At 41.8% G+C, this 23,344-nt stretch overlaps 1 protein-coding gene across 6 annotated transcripts in view; it reads right to left on the bottom strand.

Moving 5' to 3' along the window:
• LOC125276457 (signal-induced proliferation-associated 1-like protein 2) overlaps positions 1–23,344 on the bottom strand; it is a 163,353-nt gene that overhangs the window by 109,125 nt on the left and 30,884 nt on the right. The window contains exon 1 of one of the 6 annotated variants that reach the window (XM_048203933.1): positions 6,688–6,791. The exons of the other annotated variants lie outside the window; for them this stretch is intronic. The gene's annotated coding sequence lies outside the window, so the exon portion shown is untranslated. Of the gene's footprint in view, positions 1–6,687; positions 6,792–23,344 lie in introns of those variants that run through there. 6 annotated transcript variants of the gene reach the window in all.

Here is a 23,344-nt window from a genome sequence, read left to right as displayed (position 1 = left end):
AAAAACTGCAAGTTTACAGCTGACATGGCACACACCTCTCTTGCAGAAATCGGCTGATGGCAACAGCATGAACTATCTAAGTCTAAAGAAGCAAACTGGAGTCAAAATTCAAGTGAGTATTTGCATTTTCTCAAGTCTCATTGATCTTAGTACATTTATAAAGAGCAGCTCCCTGTGCTTTCACAAAGGCTGCAATGCTGTTCAATTAACACTATAGCTGAATTCAGAATCGCATACTATTTCTGTTATATATTTATAATGCATTATTGTGCAATTCCAAATTCAGTCTTGTGTAGTTAATAGCATTTAAGGAATCATCTCTATAAGGTCATTCCTTGTTAAAATCAACCAAATTTCAGAAACTTTCCTAGCTCAAAGTTTTGATTTTGTTCATATTTTTTCTGAAGAAAGATAGTGATGAAAGCCAACATATTAAATGTCACAGATGTATATTTACTGAGATTTACTGAGGCACCTGAAATTTGAAGCAGAATTACAGGGGGGTAAAAATGACTTTAAAAAGATGGCAGCATCATTATATTATCTTTACACATAAATTGGTAGGTCTGTTAGAAAACCTGTTGACTTTAACAAAGTTTGTTGCATTAAATGCCAATGGTGACAGTTCAAAAATGGGGAAAAAGCTGTTTTTTTTTTTTGCATAAAGTTTGCATGTCTGTAACTTAAGGAGTATTAAAGAAATCTTAATATGCTTTTAGGTTCTGGTTCTGAACAAACTATTCTTTTGGAATCCATATTTTTAAGGCCCAATATGGTTCAATACCAGAGATATCAGGATCTCAATATGGCTCTAAGAGTAAATTATACACATTTTCAGTGGTCAAAAACCAAATGTGGGTCACTTTTCATACAGCTAATACTTTATTTATTTTAAAGAGGAATATCTGAAGAACAAATAATCTTGAAACTAGAAATGTATCTTTTTTCTATCAACACAATTGCATAGAACATACCTGCCTGAGTACCACAAAAATACTGTCTGTATGTGTGTGCGTGTGCTTCAATGCAGCATCGCATAAGTTTAGAACTTAACTTATCTGTAAAATAAACAGTTTAAAATGTGCATTCAGCTGATCAATATTGAGTATCCAAGTGGTATAAACAAATATAACTTGTGGAGCGCTCTCGGAGGATGCATTTATTTGTCATTTTAACTGATGAAAATGGAGAGTAAAAGAGTAGACATAAAAGATGTCTTATCCTGTGGCCCCCTCTATAGGACAGCATTAGTATTACAGCCAACGTAACTTAAGTAACTAGATATAAACATGTCAACAGTTTAAATAACCTGCTGAACAAGACTGTTCTTAAACTGTTGCTCCACCAATGCTAAAAAAAAAAAAAACTGTAGAAGACAATAATTTAAACTAATGTCCACTATAGCACCCCTTATGGCAATGCCACAATTTCTGACAGATTTCCAAACACAACAACGTGTAAAAACAAGCTTGTGCATCTAGAAGCATTTAACTTCTGTTACTCGAAAAACTAAGTTTTAGAGCCAAAGTATCCTTCATCCTCCGTGTACATGTCAAGTGTTTGCCCTTGCCCCCGAGCAGCTGGAACGGTCCCCTCTGAAATCCCCAGATGCCTTCCTTCTACAGAAAATAGAAATGGGCTGTTAGCAGAGCCATCTATCCATGGCCCAAATGAAATTGCTGGCCAGTAGCCCATATTAAAGCACTCGTCCCTGAAGACACGGCACTTTTTCCTGATGTATATGATGATCCTTCCAGGACACTTGTTGCTGGAGGAACCACATTTCACAGCACAGGCCATATACAAGAGAAACACTTCATGCAGCACTCTTAAATAGCAGCAGTCAAAAAAAGGACAAAAAAAGAAGTGAAAACCATATTCAATGTGACTATACATTAATAATACAGATTATACAGAAAATACAGAAATACATAAATTCGTGAGAAAAAAAAAAAACACATCCCTAAGCAGTGATCTGATCCAAGGAAGTGCTGTTTACTGCAAATTAAACAAGTGGCACATCCATTGGGAACTGAAGAGGAAGATGCACTGTCAATAGGCTAGAGTTCATTCACTTTGCATATTCTGACAGAGTAAATTATGTCTCTATTGTGCCATTCCTTGAAACAGGAAGATACCAAGACAAAGAGCAAGAACTGACTTTTGACCCCATGATGCATTAGACCACCTAAGGCTTCTGCATTCAACATAATGATGAGCAAAGTCAGAAAGAGAGTGAATAATGTTTAAAATCTACCTAAATATGATGCTTTTAATCCTCAGTAATAACCCTGCTGCAAACATGAATCTTGGAGGAAATATGTTAAGCTATTCAGGTGCTCTAGTGACATTGTAAAACTAAAACAATACCCTTACAAAACAAGTACTGTATAAGATAAATAAATATGGATCATGAAAATGTGCAATATTTGTCTAAGATGCACAAGTCTGAATGACGTTTCTGTAGCTCTGAGGTTTAATCTGGATCCCATTTCGGTTGCGGTCTGAAACTGCTTCCAAAAACACAAAAATTAAATCTATCATTTCAAAACCATATATATATTTCAGAAGCACCCATGGAAAGAAAACAATATCAAAGTCGTGACTGGGTCGGTTCTCAATCATACCCTTGACTTTGATCTTGTACAGCTGGTGGAACGGTTCAACAAACCCGTATAGCGTCTTGACTAGAGAGGCTCACTCATGTTTGTTCTTGGCCACTCTAAAGGAGACATCTGATGGCTCAAGCTCCTTGGTGGGCCTCTTCCAAATCAACCATCTGTTGTGGCAGCGTTGGAAAAGCTCTCATACAGCGCGGCTGGCAGAGACGATGTGCCTCAGCAGGCCACAACAATATACCACCACCAGCACCGCACGTCAGCCATTACTAGACGCACAAACCCACCGCCTGCCTTCTCTATAATGGCAACCTGTCATGCAGCGAGTGCGAGAAAGCACTTTACTCGAAATAGGGTACAGAAGCCCATTTTTCTCTTCTTCAGCAAAGGTTCAGAGAAACGAGGTGCTTATCCATCAGAAAATTGTCAAATACAAGAGCTCAAACTAAATATTACATAAGTTGGTTTATTTTACATTTATTTTATGAGTTTAGCCATTTTTCGCAGCACTGTTACCAACATTTTTTAAAACAAAGTTTAAGTCACGTTGAGCAGACAACAGGTTCAATTGAAAAATAAATAAAAATAATTTTAAATAAAATTAATTAAAATAGTTCACTATAATTAATTGAATATCAAGTCAACAGATTCCACATAAAAAAGGCATGTGTGCTTCATTCTTTAAAAAAGCATGTGTGCCAGAAAAATCTGGACATCTGAAAAACTTGCTGCAAGCACAGGGTTTGGAGAGGCACTGACCTATCAAAGAGGACGGTGCCCATCAGAGCTGTTGTGAGAGTGTTAATGTGAATCTGTTAAAGCGCAGAGGTCATGGTGGGAAGTGCGTTTTTCACTTGTGTTTTCTCACCTACAACAGCTCAGGTCAGAGGAAGTGCACTTAGTCACAGCACAGTCAAATAATGTCAACTGAGAGCAAAAGCTTTGAAACACCTTCACAAAAACAAAAAAAAAATCTTGCCAAGTCAAGCATCATTATATTGCTCATAGTTAGTGTTTCAGCGCATTTACAGCGAAAGCGACCGGTGCAAATCCATTTGTTCTGCGTGTCAGAAGTAGCACAAGTGCTTGAAATACGTCAGAAATAGATTGGGGCATCAGTTTTCTGTCGGGAATTTGTTGTGTCGCGCGGCATCCAGTGTAGACAGCATCACTGATTATAATGGGTTCTGTTTGCTTTTGTCGCATCGCGTCGCTCACGTCTGGTGTAGACAGCATCAGTGACTATAATGGATTCTGTTTGCTTTTGTCGCGTCGCTCACGTCTGGTGTAGACAGCATCACTGATTATAATGGGTTCTGTTTGCTTTTGTCGCGTTGCGTCGCTCACATCTGGTGTAGACAGCATCAGTGTTTATAATGGATTCTGTTTGCTTTTGTCGCATCGCGTCGCTCACGTCTGGTGTAGACAGCATCAGTGTTTATAATGGATTCTGTTTGCTTTTGTCGCATCGCGTCGCTCACGTCTGGTGTAGACAGCATCAGTGTTTATAATGGATTCTGTTTGCTTTTGTCGCGTCGCTCACGTCTGGTGTAGACAGCATCACTGATTATAATGGGTTCTGTTTGCTTTTGTCGCGTTGCGTCGCTCACATCTGGTGTAGACAGCATCAGTGACTATAATGGATTCTGTTTGCTTTTGTCGCGTCGCTCACGTCTGGTGTAGACAGCATCACTGATTATAATGGGTTCTGTTTGCTTTTGTCGCGTTGCGTCGCTCACATCTGGTGTAGACAGCATCAGTGTTTATAATGGATTCTGTTTGCTTTTGTCGCATCGCGTCGCTCACGTCTGGTGTAGACAGCATCAGTGTTTATAATGGATTCTGTTTGCTTTTGTCGCATCGCGTCGCTCACGTCTGGTGTAGACAGCATCAGTGTTTATAATGGATTCTGTTTGCTTTTGTCGCATCGCGTCGCTCACGTCTGGTGTAGACAGCATCAGTGTTTATAATGGATTCTGTTTGCTTTTGTCGCATCGCGTCGCTCACATCTGGTGTAGACAGCATCAGTGTTTATAATGGATTCTGTTTGCTTTTGTCGCATCGCGTCGCTCACGTCTGGTGTAGACAGCATCAGTGTTTATAATGGATTCTGTTTGCTTTTGTCGCGTCGCTCACGTCTGGTGTAGACAGCATCACTGATTATAATGGGTTCTGTTTTCTTTTGTCGCGTCGCGTCGCTCACGTCTGGTGTAGACAGCATCACTGATTATAATGGGTTCTGTTTTCTTTTGTCGCATCGCGTCGCTCACGTCTGGTGTAGACAGCATCACTGATTATAATGGGTTCTGTTTGCTTTTGTCGCATCGCGTCGCTCACGTCTGGTGTAGACAGCATCAGTGTTTATAATGGATTCTGTTTGCTTTTGTCGCGTCGCGTCGCTCACGTCTGGTGTAGACAGCATCACTGATTATAATGGGTTCTGTTTGCTTTTGTCGCGTCGCGTCGCTCACGTCTGGTGTAGACAGCATCACTGATTATAATGGATTCTGTTTGCTTTTGTCACGTCGCGTCGCTCACGTCTGGTGTAGACAGCATCACTGATTATAATGGGTTCTGTTTGCTTTTGTCGCGTAGAGTCGCTCACGTCTGGTGTAGACAGCATCACTGATTATAATGGATTCTGTTTGCTTTTGTCACGTCGCGTCGCTCACGTCTGGTGTAGACAGCATCACTGATTATAATGGGTTCTGTTTGCTTTTGTCGCGTTGAGTCGCTCACGTCTGGTGTAGACAGCATCACTGATTATAATGGATTCTGTTTGCTTTTGTCGCGTCGCGTCGCTCACGTCTGGTGTAGACAGCATCAGTGTTTATAATGGATTCTGTTTGCTTTTGTCGCGTCGCGTCGCTCACGTCTGGTGTAGACAGCATCACTGATTATAATGGATTCTGTTTGCTTTTGTCGAGTCGCGTCGCTCACGTCTGGTGTAGACAGCATCACTGATTATAATGGGTTCTGTTTGCTTTTGTCGCGTCGCGTCGCTCACGTCTGGTGTAGACAGCATCACTGATTATAATGGGTTCTGTTTGCTTTTGTCGCGTCGCGTCGCTCACGTCTGGTGTAGACAGCATCACTGATTATAATGGGTTCTGTTTGCTTTTGTCGCGTCGCGTCGCTCACGTCTGGTGTACACAGCATCACTGATTATAATGGATTCTGTTTGCTTTTGTTGCATCGCATCGCTCACGTCTGGTGTAGACAGCATCAGTGTTTATAATGGATTCTGTTTGCTTTTGTCGAGTCGCGTCGCTCACGTCTGGTGTAGACAGCATCACTGATTATAATGGATTCTGTTTGCTAAAATATTATTGTAAAATATTTCCTACATTTCCTACATATTACCTACATTGAAAAAACTTGATGTAAAATTTACTTTGAAACATTTTGCACTCAGAACCTGCAAGTAAATATTTCAAATTATTACAAAGAAACAGCAAGTAACAATGAATTAAAAATGAAATTTAGAAAGACTGAAATAGTATTTTCATGTAAAACGTACTCTAATAAGCTTTATGTACAACTTCAAAAAATACTTTTTACAGTGTGTTGCAAGGGACATTTACTACAATCTTGAGCATTTAAGATCAGCTGATTGCTATAGCTAACTAGTCCGAGACCTTGAGTCTGAAAACTCAGTAATTCAGTTCCAACATACACATTACATATAGTGAAGCATTCACAATGACAGTAATTTGCAACTAAGTGGCCAGAAAATTTCATTGAGTTCAACTTTCAAGTAAGCAGTGACACAATGTGACAACTACCAATGGGAATACAGATCCACCACCTAAAGCAGCAGCCGAGAAACGCCTACTAGCACTACTAGCACCAACACAGAGACTAATTAATCCATTAAAAAAAATCCCTCTCAGTGAACGACTCTTAAACTTTGTAAACCCCATTTAATTATTCCACAAACATTTGGCAAAATATCTCGAGACACTGAATGCTTCACAATAATTCAATCTTTTAGTGCTGTTTTTGACTCCAATAGACAAGTTCAACAGCAGCAAGCAAAATTAGTTCATTTGAGAATCATTTAACGTACCCAAAATACACCTCCTAAATCCACTTGACGTTCAATCCACACCGATTCCTACATCCACTGCTTGAGTACAGGCCATCAAATGCATCATTCTGGAAAGAAACATCTTGAAATGATCCAAAACAACTGGCTGGAACCCTGTCCTCCTCAGTTCTAATATAAAGACAACGAGAACGAGGAAAGGAGGAGGTGAAAGTTGAGGAGAAAGGGCTGGCAGGCACTGAGGCAGAGTTAGCTAAAATGTTCACAGCTGCCCTGGTAATCTGCGCCCTCCCAACCCGCACACAACGGCCTCATTATCATATGTAAAGGGGCGGTGAGGGGGGCGCTAGACTGTGACATTCAACTTTACTGGGAAATAAAGAAGAACGACACAAAGACTAAAAAAAGCTCCATTGTTCCTCCACACGGTTCAATACGTGACCTTCTAGATGCCGAGAGATGTTTTTGGCGCCGAGACGGACACTGGAGGAATCTGTTTAGCTCTGCAGTCGGACCGTGCAAAAGATTTACCTGACAGATAAACATTCTGCATGGAAACTTTACATTTAATCATCCAGCCCGAAACATCTGCATATTTTCAACATCAAATCTGTAGGCGACCACCAACATCTGGAACAAACAGAAGCGTTCTAGACATCACACTATGATTCATATGCTCAGAGAGAGAAATGCGACTGCTGAACATTACTTTCTTCTGGAATACTCTTCAAACTTCTGGGGTGCTTTAATTCATTATTAACAGTTCACCTGAGGCGTAGTTTAATTTAGTACTTTGCACCAGCCTGTTGTAGTGTTTGATGGTTTTTTAACTGACAGACTTCTATATTGACCAGGACAATAAAATGTGTTTGATATATGACCGTTTACAGATTATTGATGGATTAATGGCGACATTAGCTCCCAAATCACCACAAGAAAATGCTCAACTTCCACTTTCATATTTTTAGGATGGATGGATGGATGGATGGATGGATGGATACAGAATGACAGACAGCCAGTGAACATGACAGACATATAGATAAAGAGAGAATGACAGGCATTAATAGAAAGAGAGAAAACGACAGACAGAACAAACGACATAAAACGTCAAACTGAACAAACAGTTAAAACAACAGACAGAGAACAATAGATAAAACAGACAGAATGATAGAATTATAGAACTATAGATAGAATGGTAGATAGACAGACAATAACAGATGAAGAGAATAACAGACAGACAGAACCATAGAATGAACGATAGAATACAGAATCATAGAAAGACAGAACCATAGAATGACAGAATGACAAATACAGAACGATAGAACAAATGATAGAAAGACAGAATGATGGAATGAACTATAGAAAGAGAATGATAGAACAATAAATTGAACGATAGAACAATAAAATGAACAATAGAAAGACAATTATAGAACAATAAAACAAACGATAGAACGATGGAATGATTGACAGTAAAACAGAGTGATGGAATGAACGATAGAAAGACAGAACGATAGAATAATAAAAGAATGACAGAAAGGCAGAACGATGGAATGAACGATAGAAAGGCAGAACGATAAAATGAACGATAGAAAGATAGAACGATGGAATGAATTAAAGAAAGACAGAACGATGGAATGAACGATAGAAAAGCAGAACGATAGAATAATAAAATGAATGACAAAGACAGAATGATGGAATGAACGATAGAAAGACAGAACGATAGAATAAAACGAATGACAGTAAGACAGAACGATAGAATAAAACGAATGAAAGAAAGACAGAACGATGGAATGAACGATAGAAAGACAGAACGATAGAATAAAACGAATGACAGTAAGACAGAACGATAGAATAAAACGAATGAAAGAAAGACAGAACGATGGAATGAACGATAGAAAAGCAGAACGATAGAATAATAAAATGAATGACAGAAAGACAGAATGATAGAATAAAACGAATGACAGAAAGACAGAGCGATGGAATGAACGACAAAGACAGAACGATAGAATAAAACTAATGACAGTAAAACAGAATGATGGAATGAATGATAGAAAGACAGAACGATGGAATGAGCGATAGAAAGACAGAACGATAGAATAAAACTAATGACAGAAAGGCAGAACGATGGAATGAATGATAGAAAGACAGAACGACGGAATGAATGACAGTAAGACAGAACGATAGAATAAAACGAATGAAAGAAAGACAGAACGATGGAATGAACGATAGAAAATCAGAACGATAGAATAATAAAATGAACGATAGTAAATCAGAACGATAGAATAATAAAATGAACGATAGAAAGACAGAACGATAGAATAAAACGAACGACAGAAAGACAGAACGATGGAATGAACGATAGAAAGACAGAACGATGGAATGAGCGATAGAAAGATAGAACGATGGAATGAATGACAGTAAAACAGAACGATGGAATGAACGATAGAAAGACAGAACGATAGAATAAAACGAATGACAGAAAGACAGAACGATGGAATGAACGATAGAAAGACAAAGATAGAATAATAAAATGAATGACAGTAAAACAGAACGATGGAATGAACGACAGAAAGACAGAACGATAGAATAAAATGAAAGACAGAAAGACAGAACGATGGAATGAACGATAGAAAGACAGAACGATAGAATAAAATGAAAGACAGAAAGACAGAACGATGGAATGAACGATAGAAAGACAGAACGATAGAATAAAATGAAAGACAGAAAGACAGAACGATGGAATGAACGATAGAAAGACAGAACGATAGAATAAAACGAATGACAGTAAAACAGAATGATGGAATGAACGATAGAAATGCAGAATGATAGAATAATAAAACGAACGATAGAAAATCAGAACGATAGAACAATAAAATGAATGACAGAAAGAGAATGATGGAATAAACGATGGAACGAGTGAACGAATGAACGATCGACCGCTCGATAGATAGATAGAGAACAGGCCGACAGTGGCAGATAGAGAGAACGTCAGACGCGTAGAGAGACGGACAGAATGACAGACAGATGAAGCACTGGTTCTCAGTGTTTCTGGAACTGTAACGGAGGAGGTGAACATCACTCAGCAGTGCTGCGGCTGCTCTGGCATCAGTGTGTTGCGCTGCTGTCGAGTGTGTTTGTTGATGGTTGGCTGGTTACGGTCTGTGTTCAGCAGTGCAGTGCGCTCACAGCTGGTTTTACTTCCACTCCTCACAATGACGTTCAGTGTGTGTGTGGAATAATCCGGTCACTCGTCTACATCAGTACATTCATGTTCAGCCTCACGCCCTCCCCCGTTCCTCCTCAGCATCAATGCAAGGAAGAAAGAATCTAATAAAGGACCATTTGAGTGGAAGGAAATGGCGGAGCTTAATTACGCCAAATTCAAGTAAGTCCGGGCTTCCTTTCAGAGGGATCACTTTGATCTGCTGCGCGGGGTGGAGGAGGTTGAGGACAACATGCCGTCTTAGTTTCAATTTGAGGGATGTTTGGGGAAAAAGATGGACTCCAGAAGGCCTCCACTGAAGTAACTGGCACTACAGACCCACACACACACACCGTCCAGGCACTCATGCCCACTTGAACAGCAGGACCTGGAGGAGCTCGGCATAATTCACATGACAGTGAGGCTTTTATGATACGTGAATGGGCACTGCAGATGCCACACACAGAGAGCTGAGAGTGTGTGTGTGGATGCACTACAGAAGCAGTGAGTAATTCTCTGTTTGCAAAACATACACCAAAATATGCACTATATGACAGAGCACACAGAATTCCCACAATGCAATGTGTTTGACACCAAGATAATTATTTTGCTTCTTGACTCATTATTTGATGTCCTTGCACTGCCAAAAGGATATTTTTACAAATATAAACAACTATTAATTTCTAAGATTGAAGAAATTGGTCAAAAAACTAATTAAAAATGGTTCATCAACACTTAATCAAAAAAGTAAACAAACTTGAATGGGTATGTGGCGAGGGGGGCGTGGTTTAGCGGGGTCTGCAACAGGAGGGAGTGTCTGGGGATGTGCGGTGATTGAACGGGTTGAATGTAAATCACGAACACCTGTTTCTCGTTCCAGTAATTGGCGTGGAGACAGGATAAAACGCCAGGAGAAGCAGGAGCGTGTGAGAGAGAGAGGGACTGCTGACAGTCGGACTGAGTGAGCTGTGCTCGTTTCGTGGAGTGAAGCCCGTCCTTGGATGTGGAATTGTTGAGTGTGCGTTGCACCGTCTTTTTGTTTATGTGTTTGATATTTTTCTCTGGTGAGAATAAAGACTGTCAGCAGCCCAAAGCCGATCCCTGTCCTCTTCCTTCCCTCGATACAAGAACTTCTATTACACTGGTGCCGAAACCCGGGAAGGAAGACGGAAGCCGCCGCCATGCAGGCAACCTCCGCCGCGGGAACGCCGTTTGCGGACATCATCTCATCCCTCGCGGCCCTTCATCAAGAACAACATCGGGCCCTGCTAGATCTCAGGAACGATCAGGAGCGCCGCTTCGAGGCGATCGTACAGGGCCAACAGGAGGACCGCGAGAGGTTCCGGAGCTGGATAGACCGGGAGGTTCCCGCGGAGACCAGCGTGGCAGCTGCTGGATCCTTCCAGCTGCCACTACAGAAGATGGGCCCGCAAGACGACCCGGAGGCCTTCCTGGACCTGTTTGAGAAGTCGGCTGAGGTGTCAGGTTGGCCCCGGGACCAGTGGCCCATGCGGCTCGTCCCGCTACTTTCGGGCGAGTCGCAGGTGGCAGCACAGCAGCTGCCCATCCAGAACCTCCTGGTCTTCAACGACCTCAAGAGGGCCATCCTACAGCGGGTCGGCCGCTCCCCCGAGCAGCATCGTCAGCGTTTCCGGTCTCTGGAGCTGGGGGAGGCGGGCCGGCCCTTCGTGTTGGCCCAACAGCTCCGGGACTCGTGCCGCAAATGGCTGATGGCCGACGGAGGCGACGTGGAGCAGATGATCGATCGTGTGGTGCTGGAACAGTTCACCACTCGGCTCCCGAAGAAGACCGCCGAGTGGGTCCAGTGCCACCGGCCCACGTCGCTGGATTCGGCCATCCAATTGGCGGAGGACCACCTGGTGGCGTGCCCAGGGGTCGGCGAACCCCTGCCATCTGTCTCTCTCTCTCCCTCTCTTCCTCCCCTCTCTCTCTCCAGACCTGTACCTCTACCTAGGTCCCGTCCGCCCGGCCCGCCTCGTGTTCCGCCCCGGGGGCGGGGTGGAACGGATCATCGGCCGTTCGTGGCGCCGAGAGGCCCGCCCAGGGGGGCGGGACTGGCCACCGCCGGGCTGGACCCCGCGCCTGCTTCTCCCCTCTCTCCACGCCAATCATTCGGCCCGTTCTCCGCCACTGGAGCGGCGGGCAGGTCTGGGCCGGCCTGTTGGCGTTGCGGGGACCCGGATCATTTCATAGACCGGTGTCCAGTGATGGAGGTGGGGACATTGATCCGGGTCCCGGACGATCTGCAGGTCGCCCCCGGTCAAGCTGGTCAGTACCAGATACCAGTGAGTATCAAGGGGGGTACATATCAGGCTTTGGTGGACTCGGGTTGTAACCAAACCTCCGTGCATCAAAGCCTGATTTCATCCGGGGCATTGGATACAGGCCGCGTGGTTAAGGTACGGTGTGTGCACGGGGATATCGCGAGTTATCCGTTGGTGTCAGTCGGGATTCTATTTAGGGGTCAAAAGCATAGTGTGGAGGTGGCAGTTAATCCGCACCTCCGGCACCCGATAATTTTGGGGACGAATTGGCCCGCATTTAATAAATTATTGGGACATTTATGCTCGGGTGCCTCTTGGAGTAAATGTACGCGGGGAAGGGAAGTGCGAGTGCAGGCGGGGGAGACTGACCGGGGACCAGTGGTGACTGCCTCAGGGGAACAGAGCGGGATCGGGAGACTGATTCTCTCGGACCGTGATGATTTTCCCCTGGAGCAGTCTCACGATGACACGCTGAAAAATGCGTTTGAGAGGGTCAGTACGATTGACGGTCAGCCTCTCCAGCCTGGACGACCACTAACTTATCCCTATTTTGCGATTATTAAAGATAGGTTGTATCGAGTGACCCAAGACACTCAATCAAAAGAAGATACAACCCAGTTGTTAGTACCAAAGAGCCGCAGGGAAATGCTTTTCCATGCGGCTCACTCTAACCCAATGGCTGGACACCTAGGACAAACAGCGACACTAAATCGCCTCATGACCCGATTCTTTTGGCCGGGCATTCACGAGAACGTGCGCAGGTGGTGCGCGTCTTGTCGTGAATGTCAGCTGGTAAATCCTCCGGCCCCTCCAAAAGCGCCTTTGCGCCCCCTTCCATTAATGCAGGTCCCCTTCGAACGAATTGGCATGGACCTCATCGGGCCATTAGAGCGATCAGCGAGAGGGCATCGTTTTGCATTGGTCATTGTGGATTATGCAACACGATATCCAGAAGCAGTGGCTCTCCGCAACATTTCCGCTAAGAGTGTTGCGGACGCCCTCTTCAGTTTAATCTCCCGAGTGGGGATTCCGAAAGAAATCCTCACTGATCAAGGCACGGCGTTTATGTCACGTACGCTACGCGAACTGTACGAATTGTTGGGCATTAAATCGATTCGAACCAGCGTCTTTCACCCACAAACGGACGGGCTGGTCGAACGTTTTAATCGCACGCTTAAATCCATGATTCGTAAGTTCGTTCAAGAAGACGCCAAAAATTGGGATAAATGGTTGGAACCCCTGTTGTTCGCTGTGCGAGAGGTCCCGCAAGCCTCCACGGGGTTTTCCCCCTTCGAGCTTCTCTTTGGGCGCCACCCCCGCGGGGTGTTGGATGTCCTAAGAGAGTCTTGGGAGGACGGACCGTCTCAATCGAAAAATGAAATTCAGTATGTGCTGGACTTGAGAACAAAACTCCACACTTTGGGGCGGCTATCTATGGAGAATTTGTTACAAGCCCAGGACAGACAGTGCCGGTTGTATAACAGGGGAACTAATCTGCGTAAATTTGCACCGGGAGAGAAAGTGCTCGTATTACTCCCCACATCAAGCTCAAAATTACTGGCGAAGTGGCAAGGACCATTTGAGGTCACACGGCGAGTTGGTGATCTCGATTATGAAGTAATACGGTCCGATAGGAGAGGGGCACGTCAAATTTATCACCTCAACCTCCTGAAAAAGTGGAGTGAGGCGGAATCAGTGATGCTGGCGACGGTGATTAGCGGGGAGGATGATCTCGGGCCAGAGGCGAATGTAAAAAAACAATCCCTCGCTCTGGCCCCGGGGGAGATCACCTTTCGCCCTCACAGCTCACTGATGTTTCCAAATTACAGGCTGAATTTGCCGACGTGTTCTCTCCCCTACCGGGCCGTACTGACCTCATTCAGCACCACATCGAGACAGAGCCGGGCGTGGTGATTCGCAGCCGGCCGTATAGGTTACCTGAACACAAAAAAAAAGTAGTTCAGGCAGAATTAGAGGCAATGCTTGAAATGGGGGTAATAGAGGAATCCAGCAGTAACTGGGCGAGCCCGATAGTTTTGGTCCCCAAAACAGACGGCTCAGTGCGGTTCTGTGTGGATTATCGCAAGGTGAAGGCTGCTTTATGTGGCGGGCCGTTACTTCATTCCCCTGATTTCTCTCTCCCCTTTTTGTTGCAGACAGACGCGTCGGACAGAGGGCTGGGTGCGGTCCTGTCCCAGGAGATAGAGGGTGAGGAGCGGCCGGTGCTGTACATTAGCCGCAAGCTCTCTAAGAGAGAGGCTAAGTACAGCACCGTGGAGAAAGAGTGTTTAGCCATCAGGTGGGCCGTCCTCACCCTCCGCTATTATCTCCTGGGGCGGGAGTTCACCCTCTGTTCGGACCATGCCCCTCTGCAGTGGCTCCACCGCATGAAGGACACCAACGCGCGGATCACTCGTTGGTATCTTGCTTTACAGCCTTTTAAATTCAAAGTGATCCACAGGCCGGGTGTTCAGATGGCTGTGGCCGACTTCCTCTCCAGAAATGGGGGGGGGGGGGGCTGCAGGCCGGACGGCTCCCCGGCCTGAGTCGGGCGGTGGGGGTATGTGGCGAGGGGGGCGTGGTTTAGCGGGGTCTGCAACAGGAGGGAGTGTCTGGGGATGTGCGGTGATTGAACGGGTTGAATGTAAATCACGAACACCTGTTTCTCGTTCCAGTAATTGGCGTGGAGACAGGATAAAACGCCAGGAGAAGCAGGAGCGTGTGAGAGAGAGAGGGACTGCTGACAGTCGGACTGAGTGAGCTGTGCTCGTTTCGTGGAGTGAAGCCCGTCCTTGGATGTGGAATTGTTGAGTGTGCGTTGCACCGTCTTTTTGTTTATGTGTTTGATATTTTTCTCTGGTGAGAATAAAGACTGTCAGCAGCCCAAAGCCGATCCCTGTCCTCTTCCTTCCCTCGATACAAGAACTTCTATTACAGGGTATTTCTGTGCATTGGCAATGAAAAGACAAGACAATATTAGGCAATATTTAGCGTAGGGCTGCACGATATTGGAGAATATGTCTATGTGTTGTATAATTTAAACTGCGATTACATTATATATAGAAAGTGATCAAAGAACGCTCCCTCTACAATCACTGGAGCTGTCAATCAAACAGCAAGAGTTTTGCCAAAACTCCCATTTTATTCAGTGAATCTCTTATTTACATCGTGTTTGCACTGTTAGTGAAGATGAAAGCATTCGTTAGTGTGCAGAAATTGATGAGATCGCTGCTTTCATGAGCTCAACAACATGTCTGTGATCGACTACAATGTTCATCACTGCAACCTTTCATGCTACGATCTAAATGTAATGCTATAATCAACACTTTTCACGATTAGTTAACCTTGAGAGCTGTAATAGTAAAAACGTGCTAAAAGTTTTTAAGAAAGTAATAATTAGCTATTTCATATGCAAAGATGTCATCCAATCACAGCGGTGGGGGTTTACACTCAAGTCTCACAGCAGACACGCCCCTTAAAACAGAGCGTTCAAATAAGAGGGCTAAAATCAGGGTAGGAAAAATCCCTTTTATTTCTAAATTATGAAAATGTTTGATGTAAAATCATACTAACATTATAAGTGCACCCAGAAAAACATTATAAAACAATAAAACAACGCAGTTCATGACCCCTTTAATGACAGACAGCAGCAGGATTATTAGGCTGCTGTCACTTTAAGAGCTAACGTACAGATCCAATATAATGATACGCATCTGTTTTCTTTCTTAATTGTTTACGCTCATGTAAGCCACAAGCGCCTGTGTTTACAAAGACACTCGCCGAGATGGGCATTTTGACATAATTTTGTCCACTCAAGCACAAATAGACGCGAAAGAAAACTAAATTCAGTGTTCGCATGCTGTCTGTGCAGTTTGAGCTTTCTTGCACGTCTTCTTGCGCTTGAATGGTTTAAAATCACTTGAAAGTTTAAACTGACTAGGGGTGTGCACAAATAGTCGAATATTCGACCTGTAATTAATATTCAAAAAATAAAAATACTATTCGAATTTTACTATGTTGCTTTCCTGGCCGTAAATGCAGTTGTCGTCGGCCTCGCGAAGTTTGGAATTACTTGGATGAAAATGATCTTACAAAATGTAAATACTTTTGATCAAAAGAATTAATGAACTCGAGTTATCATAATATCACCACCATAATGAGAAAGCACATGAAATCAAAACACCAGTCAAATGAGTAAAGACAGCTGTCCATCACTGCATTCAAAAGTGCAGCTGTAACGTTACCCCAATAAGTGAGCCGAGAAGATAACATCTGATAGCAAAATGATTTTAAGGCATACGCTTCCTTTAAATTTCAGCGAGGGAGACATATTTACGAAGAGAAAACACAAAGTGCTACTGTTAGAAACTTAGCTTAGCATACCGTTATATATTATCGTTATCTTTTGTTTCGCCAGAGCAGGTCGTTTTGTCAACCGAGCATGTGGATATTGTTTTTCTCAACATGAACATGTGAAACAATATGAACACGTCACGATAACCATATGCTGACTACAGTGTATTATGTACGTTTTGTATGATAACTGGCGCTGTCTGCTTTATTAGCGTTTTTCCCGTTCGCGCTGCTTGAGTTTAAATGCTTTTTTTCTTTATATTTTTTTGTTTGCATATATTGTTTAATGCTTTGAACTAAATGAAACGTAAGCTTGTTGTGTATATTGCCTAATAGTAAACTTGTTCAGAATTGGTTACAAAACCTTGATGATTTAAAAAAATAACGTCCTTCTCGTTTAACCCTTATTTAAATAAACGAATATTCGAATATTCGTTTTTTTATGGGCCCAAATATTCGAATACAATTTTTTGGAAAAATGCCCATCCCTAAAACTGACAGGACCTAAAACGATAATGCATGATGATAGATAAAATTTGCACTTGAATCACGCCGTTTCAAACCGTGACGCTTGGTCCGTACGGATCAACTACAATCCCTACACTTGACATCGCACATCCTGTGATGTAACTATCGCGGATGCGCACATTCCAATATCATTGCTAAAACAATATATCGTGCAGCCCTACTCTACTGAATTACACACAAAAACTGTGGTAATAACACAGTTTTTTATCCATTCTGAAAGAAAAAAATATGCTGCACCCATCAGAATATGTCTGATATAACGCTGTGTACATGTGTAAAACAGAAACCAATCTAACAACAACAAGTACTGTTGCTTAGATGGGTTCGCTTTGTCTCATCACGCCAAGTTAGGACACGGTGTGACTCTGAAATGCAAAGGCCATCTGGTCATGACGGGCGTTACAGCGAGGCTTACGTTTCAGAGGAGTGTTCTGGAGGTTTTCAGTGGGCGGCAGGGGAGTGTGTAAATAGGATAATGAAAATGACCTAGTGGATGAAAGCAAAACACTTGAATGCCTGATGAATGCCTAAGAACAGATGTCATGTAGGGGCCCCTCGGAGGAACGTGCCTCATGTGGGCCACTTCACATACTGTATATTCAACACGATAGAGAGTCAGGTCTGAAAAAATATGCATTGGTGGACACAGATTTAACCCAAATGAGCTAACTAAGACTGGGGTAATGTGAGGTTAAGTGTCTTGATCAAGGTCACAACAGTGATATCTAAAATATGGAGGCCATTTACACCTGACTGCATGTGTATAAATACATGTAAAGGCCTCAAAGTAGAAAAAGACTGGAATGAACAGCAGCCACACACTGAACAAGGCCAGGTCAACCAGAAACGTGGTCATTTGTCGGCCAACTTGACCACAGCTGACTACAACAAGGCCACTTGTTTGGCAGGAAAACGTCCCAATGCAAAATGAGTCAGTGAATTGCACTGAACAATACAGCTTAATCCAATAATGAATATGGAAAAATGTCTAAGTAACTAACTAAATAAATAAAGTAAGTTACTAAATAATGAACTAATAGACTAAAATAACTAAAAAAACTAAACTAAAAATAACTAAGACAACTAAATGACTAAAACAAATAACAAAAATTACTAGCTAAACTAAAATACCCAAATAGCTAAAATAACTATAAACTAAACTAAATAACAAAATGCATAACTAAATGAACAACAAAATAACAAAATGACTAAAATAAATAACCATAACTAACTAAACAAACTAAAAAAATTAAAAAACAAAACTAAAATAACTAAGCTAACTGACTAAATTAAAACAACTAAATAACAAAATAAATAAATAAAGTAAATAATTAAATAACTAAATGGACAACAAAATAACAAAGTTACTAAAATAAATAACCAAAATAACGAACTAAATTACGGAGCCCCACATATGGCATGCAAGAAAAAAATTAAATTGTGCGCACGATTTACTAATTCGTTCCCTCGATATACTAAATCGTTATGCGCACGTTTTAGTAAATTGAAGGAACGAATTAGTAAATCGTGCGCACAATTTAATTTTTTTCTTGCATGCCATATGCGGGGCTCCGTAATTTAGTTCGTTATTTTGGTTATTTATTTTAGTAACTTTGTTATTTTGTTATTTACTTTGTTATTTCGTGCACACAATTTATAACTTTGTTATTTCGTGCACACGATTTAGCCTACTATTTTTTTCCTGCATGTCATGTCCGGGGCTCCATACTAAATAAATAAACTAAAAAAACCCAAATAACTAGGCTACCCAACTAAATTAAAACAACTAAATAACTAACTAAAGTAAATAACAAAATAACTAAATAAACAACAAAATAAATAAATGACTAAAATAACTAAGCTACACAACTAAATTACTAAATAAATAAATGACTAATCTAACTAAATATTAATATATATAAATGAGCTCATCGCAGTGCATTCTGGGATTGCCTTCTCTTTACGTTTTGGACCAGTAGTCATGTCAGAAGTAAAAATGTCACAGAAACTGAAATTGTCCTAAGGGCAAAAAGGAAAATGACTGGTTTACAGATTCAACCAATGAAATTGCAGCAGAGGCGGGGTCAAGAGGCATTTGTAGGGAATCTACAGACAGATACGTTATTGACTGCTCATGGGAGATCGCATGTATTGTAAATTAAGTGAATTTACGATATATTTTGTTAAAATTCCCAGATAAACTCCCATCAGCAAAAAATGTGGTTTAGATAAGCAGCGCTTTACGTTTTAAAACAGAGTTAATATATTCACACAGAATATTATGCAAAGATCATATGCCTGTAGAGTAGAGTGCAATTAATTTGTCAGGCTGATTCTTCAGATTGATCTGCTTACAGTGACGCCAAGAAAACGTCCCACAGCAGCTGGTGAGCGATCCGGGCATGCAGCATTCAGGAGGTCTGTCTATTCATTCACGGTTTCGCTCTCAATCTTACCATCCCTCCATCTGATGTCAGCTGTCAACAGTAAACACACAGTCGCTCCCATCAACCCTCACTAGTGCTACGGAGAGGGAACACGCAACACATGACTGACTCATTGCTAGGCAACCTCAGCATGATCCGGCCGTCCCCACTGACTAATTTGCTCTCAAAAGTTGAAAAATTAAACATCACTAATGAAATACGATATGTTTGCAACCCATTTTCCTTTGGTATTTGTCACTATATCGGAGTGCAACCGGATATTTAATGAGGAAAAAAAAAATGTAGGGCAGTACAAGAGTGTGCATTAAGAAAACAAACAGGGACAATTTTGTTTGTTTCATGTTGACTTTAGCACAATAAGGAACCTCACCTCTACACTACTGGAGGGTGTTTTCATCCTGACACAAAGACGTGTGTCATATTCAGCTCTGGCAGGCTTTGTTTAGTCACACCAGACAGCGAGCAGAATGCTGGCACCACAGGACCACGACTGAGCCACTCGACCAAAACTCATACACCAACAGACATTAGGAGGCCAAGCGTGAAGGTTTAACTGCTGCTTAAACAGACACACTGGAATAAATCACTCACTTTTCATTCATATCTGTGCAATCCAATAATGTTAAACTGAAACTGAAAAAAAACAACGATTGGGCTGTTTTAACCCAGCGATTGGGTTGTTTTAATCCAGTGATTGGGCTGTTTTAACCCAGCAATTGGGCTGTTTTAATCCAATGATTGGGCTGTTTTAACCCAGTGAATGGGTTGTTTTAACCCAGCGATTGGGCTGTTTTAATCCAGCGATTGGGCTGTTTTAACCCAGTGAATGGGTTGTTTTAACCCAGCGATTGGGCTGTTTTAACCCAGCGATTGGGCTGTTTTAACCCAGTGAATAGGTTGTTTTGACCCACCGATTGGGTTGTTTTACTCCAGCGAATGGGTTGTTTTGACCCACCGATTGGGTTGTTTTACTCCAGCGAATGGGTTGTTTTGACCCACCGATTGGGCTGTTTTACCCCAGCAATTGGGTTGTTTTAACCCAGCGAATGGGCCATTTTAAATCAGCAAATGGGTTGTTTTAACCCACCGATTGGGCTGGTTTACCCCAGCGATTGGGTTGTTTTAACCCACTGATTGGGCTGGTTTACCCCAGCGATTGGGTTGTTTTAACCCAGCGAATGGGTTGTTGTAAACCAGCAAATGCTTTGTTTTAATCCAACGATTGGGTTGTTTTAACTCAGTGAATGTGTTGTTTTAACCCAGCGACTGGGTTGTTTTAACCCACCGATTGGGCTGGTTTAACCCAACGATTGGGTTGTTTTAACCCAGCGATTGGGTTGTTTTAACCCACTGATTGGGCTGTTTTAGCCCAGCGAATGTGTTGTTTAAACCCAACGATTGGGTTGTTTTAACCCAGCAAATGGGTTGTTTTAACCCAACGATTGGGTTGTTTTAACCCAGCAAATGGGTTGTTTTAACCCAGCAAATGGGTTGTTTTAACCCAACGATTGGGTTGTTTTAACCCAGCAAATGGGTTGTTTTAACCCAACGATTGGGTTGTTTTAACCCAGAAAATGGGTTGTTTTAAACCAGCAAATGGGTTGTTTTAACCCAACGATTGGGTTGTTTTAACCCAGAAAATGGGTTGTTTTAAACCAGCAAATGGGTTGTTTTAACCCAGCAAATGGGTTGTTTTAACCCAATGATTGGGTTGTTTTAACCCAGAAAATGGGTTGTTTTAAACCAGCAAATGGGTTGTTTTAACTCAGTGAACAGGTTGTTTTAACCCAACGATTGGGTTGTTTTAACCCAGCAAATGGGTTGTTTTAACCCAACGATTGGGTTGTTTTAACCCAGAAAATGAGTTGTTTTAAACCAGCAAATGGGTTGTTTTAACTCAGTGAACGGGTTGTTTTAACCCAACGATTGGGTTGTTTTAACCCAGAAAATGGGTTGTTTTAAACCAGCAAATGGGTTGTTTTAACTCAGTGAATGGGTTGTTTTAACCCAACGATAGGGTTGTTTTAACCCACTGATTGGGCTGGTTTACCCCAGCAAATGTGTTGTTTTAACCCAACGATTGGGTTGTTTTAACCCAGAGATTGGGTTGTTTTAGCCCTGCGATTGGGTCATTTTAACCCAGCAGTTGGATTAAAAATGCCCAACCTGTTGGGTAGTTTTATTTAACTCAACTATTGTTTAAAAAAAATTACTGTATTGTTTGCTTAACATGAACCCAAAATATGATGGAAATTAAAATGTATTAACATGTTCAACAAATGAACATTTATTCATAAGTTTAATTAATAATATTTAAACAATAAACATTAAATTGCTTATTAATAAATGTTCACCTTTTGATTATTATTGTTGCCTCTAGTAATTATGTTTCTGATTTTTCATTTCCAACCTATATTGGGTTCATTTTAAGCCAGACATATAGTCATTTTCAAACAATAGTTGAGTTAATTAAAACTGCCCAGCAGGTTAGGCAAACATTTAACCCAATCGCCGCTGGGTTTGTCCATTTTCAACCCAACTTGGGTTGTTTTTAACGCAGCATTTTTTAGAGTTTAGGGATATGCAACACCATATATTTTCAAATGCAACTAGATTTTGCCATCTTAAACTGTGATGGAAAGAGAAGAATCTATGCATCTACACAGACTATTAAAAACAAGCACTGATTGGTGCACAAAGGCACATCACTAACATATACTATCAATTTTTTTTGCATAAACATGCATTGCTCACCTCAGGCGATAGAAGGTCAGTAACTCTTGAAATAGTGATTAATTTTGTTATATAATGTTGCATTAAAGCTGCTTTAAAAATGATGACATGCAACTTCTCTGTTTTTTCTCACAGGTTAGGAACAGTAGCAGATGTACCTGTTTTAGCACACCGAAACAATCTGAAAAATGGACACTAAAATATCACAGCTATCTAGATAACCCAACTAGTCATCTCATCAACTGACTAGCTGTTTGTTTCATTTCTCCTTCTCCACAGCTGATGATTTCATATGCAGGACTGGAGCTTGACACCGCTGAGTCTAAAATTAGCACATGAAAAATAAATGAATGGCTTTGGAGGTGATTTATATAGATTTCATGTTCTGAGAGCATAGAGCAGTGCTGCCAGCTGACGGGCACCGTGACAGGGTGTGGGTACGGGTACAAGAGGAAGGAAAACACAGAGAGAGAGCGTGAGGCTTGCCATCAGCTCCATTACCTGTCTACTACAAAAACTGACAAACTGAGAGATAAAGAAAGAGCTTGTTGCTTTTGCCCAGATGCAGGAAAAGCCATGAAAGAGACTGCGATGTCATAACTAGGGATGGGCATCAGTACAATGAAACTGGAGAGGTGACCACAATGATTGATTATCAAAATACATTAATTGCATGACTTCAAACATTTCACACAGATCAAAGTCCAGTAAAAATGACAATATGGAAATGTCCTTGAATATGCAAGAGCCATTTTGACCAAATCATTATTTGGTTCATAAGTATGGAAGCTTTTTTTCTTCCACTAAATAAAAAAAAATAAAAAAGGTTGCGACTTATCTCATCTCACAATTCTGACTTTTTTTCTCAGAATTGCAAGATTGAACTGGCAAATGCGAGTTATAATGTCAGAATTGTGTAATATAAAGTCAAAATTGCGCTATAGAAAGTCAGAATTGCATGATATAAAGTCAGAATTGAGCTATACTCAGAATTGTGTGATATAAAGTCAGAATTGCGAGATAAAGTCAGAATTGCGTGATATAAAGTCAGAATTGCGAGATAAAGTCAGAATTGCGTGATATAAAGTCAGAATTGTGTGATATAAAGTCAGAATTGCGAGATAAAGTCA

Source organism: Megalobrama amblycephala, linkage group LG10, assembly GCF_018812025.1.
Source record: "Megalobrama amblycephala isolate DHTTF-2021 linkage group LG10, ASM1881202v1, whole genome shotgun sequence".
NCBI classification, from domain to species: domain Eukaryota; kingdom Metazoa; phylum Chordata; class Actinopteri; order Cypriniformes; family Xenocyprididae; genus Megalobrama; species Megalobrama amblycephala.
This window is presented reverse-complemented; position numbering and strand designations above follow the sequence as displayed.